At 60.1% G+C, this 2,131-nt stretch overlaps 1 protein-coding gene across 1 annotated transcript in view; it reads left to right on the top strand.

Moving 5' to 3' along the window:
• Positions 1 to 214: 214 nt before the first annotated feature.
• Positions 215 to 2,131, top strand: part of NDNF (neuron derived neurotrophic factor) — a 42,478-nt gene continuing 40,561 nt past the window's right edge. Inside the window, exon 1 of the mRNA XM_069104884.1 lies at positions 215 to 1,122. The gene's annotated coding sequence lies outside the window, so the exon portion shown is untranslated. The remainder of the gene's footprint in view (positions 1,123 to 2,131) is intronic.

Below are 2,131 nucleotides of genomic sequence, written 5' to 3' on the forward strand. Positions count from 1 at the left end.
AGAGAGACAGGGATGGCGAGGGAGAAATAGAGAAAGAGCCAGAGCAGGGAGAGAGAGAGACAGAGAGAGAGAGGGAAGGGGAGAGAGGAGAGAGAGAGAGAGAGAGAGAGAGAGAGAGAGAGAGAGAGAGAGAGAGAGAGAGAGAGAGAGAGAGAGAGAGAGACAGAGATAGAGACACAGAGAGAGAGACAAAGAGAGACACAGAGACAAAGGTGTTGCGGGGGGGGGGGGGGGGGGGGGGGGGGGGGGGGGGGGGGGGGGGCCCGGGGCAGAGGAGGGGGAGGGAGGGCGTCTCTGAGCTTCACTAGTGAGTGACACTCTGAGCGCACACATTCGCTCTCCTCACTGAGCAGCCCAGGGGAAGAGGAGAGGACAGAGAAGAGGGAGCACCCAGGTCCCCCCAGTCCCTCAGCTGCCAGTGGCACCAGGGCATCAGATCATCGGGAGCCCAGCCGGCTGCAGAGCCTGTGTGCTGCGCGGCCCGCGACCGTCAGTGTTTGTGAGCTTACACCGTCCGGTCCCGAGCATCAGTCGGGAGGCGAGGCAGACCGGGCTGTGGCCGCTGCTGCAGCTCTATCTACCTCCTCTGCTGCTTCTGCGCTGCCTCGGCTGCCCCGGGCTCCGCAGCCTCTCTGGCTGCCTCTCTCCGCACTCCCTGGAGCCTAGGTGCCCTGGTTGGGTCAGCAGCGCCCGCTGCGAGCAGCAGCCGACTGCCGCTGGCCTCTGCGCTGCCTCTGCTTCAGCTTTAGCCCCTTCCAGCTGGGGCTCCGAACGGCCCGGGGTGCCCCCTGAGACATGTAAAGGGACCTGCAGCTGCCCAGGACCTTCGTCTGCGAAGCCAGCAGCAGCCGCGGCGACTGCGAGAAGCGCGTCCTCCCTCTTGGGGCCATCCGGGATCCCCGGCCCAGAGGCGGTGGAAGTTTGCAGCGTCCTCAGCAAAGTTGGGACGCTGCTTCTGGGGAGGCTGCTGCTCCTACCAAAGCCCCAACGGGACCCTGGGGTCGGCCTGGGAGTTGGACTTGGTCATATCGGACGCACTAGTTCACCAAGAAGCACCTTGTTGGAGAGAAATTTGTGTCCTTCTGTCTCCGGGCAATCCCCCCACAAACTAGACATTGAGAGGTAAGTCCTAACCAGAGGGCAGCCTGCCGCATCCACGCTCAAACGAAGCCGGTAAAACACCCTGACCGCGGGATCAGAGCAGACGCACACACTCTTTCCTTCCCTCTGGGCGCGTCCCTCGACAGTTTGGGGCAAAGGGCGTCTTTAGATCCATTCGCGTCCCATGGGTGGTGGGGTCAGAAAAGTGAACTGCTAACGTGGGGTTGGTGCGTTTGGGGCCCACACCCCTCGCTAGGCTGGGCCCAAAGAGAAGCTGAAGAAAGAAAGGGGGTGATTTTGGCATTCAAGGTGCAGTGGAAGGCAGAAGGTAGCCCCTAGGTGGAGAGGGTCACCCATCCCTAAGCTTGGTGGGGGCGGGGCGGGGGGAGGGGCTGGGTTTGTTCTCTGTGAGGCGGAATCCCCAGGGCATGAACCTGGGAAGATTAGGAGCAGGGAACCGAGTTCCGAGAGGGAAAGGTCTCCCCTCTGAGACTCTAAGAACGGGAAGGATGCTGGTGCCTACTGCAAAAGGCAGAGGGTGGGTTGCTCCGGACGGCTAGCTGCCACTTCCCTCCGCCTGTTTAGGCTACCAAATGAAACAACTCACACTGATTAAGGGGTACTGCTTGGTTTTGGGGCTGTAAAGACTCCAGCCCGACATTTCCTTTTCTCCAGGACCTCGTACCCCTTTTTCCTCCGAAGTGTTGGGAGATGTTGGCGTTGTAGGGTTCAAATTTGCCTGGACGTGAGGTAGGAAGAGGCCATAGATTTGGAGCTGTTAATGGGTCCAACTTCTTAGTTTTACAGATGAGGAAAATGAGGCTCAGAGAAAGTGCCTTCTTCTAGGTCACACAATAGGTGTCTGCCGCAGAAGTTTGGGACTAGTCGGGGATGACACGCCCCAGGAGGGGAAGGATAAGCTTCCCCGGGGGTCTTCTCTAGGTGCCTAAGGCACAGGGGGGAGGCAGGGAGGGAGTACTTCTGAGGGTATTCCCCTTTCCTGTTCAGGATCCGTCCTCCCTTCTGCGGT

This window comes from Petaurus breviceps, unplaced genomic scaffold, assembly GCF_028583685.1.
Source record: "Petaurus breviceps papuanus isolate PSGF00001 unplaced genomic scaffold, PetGlider_PUasm1.0 689, whole genome shotgun sequence".
NCBI classification, from domain to species: Eukaryota; Metazoa; Chordata; class Mammalia; order Diprotodontia; family Petauridae; genus Petaurus; species Petaurus breviceps.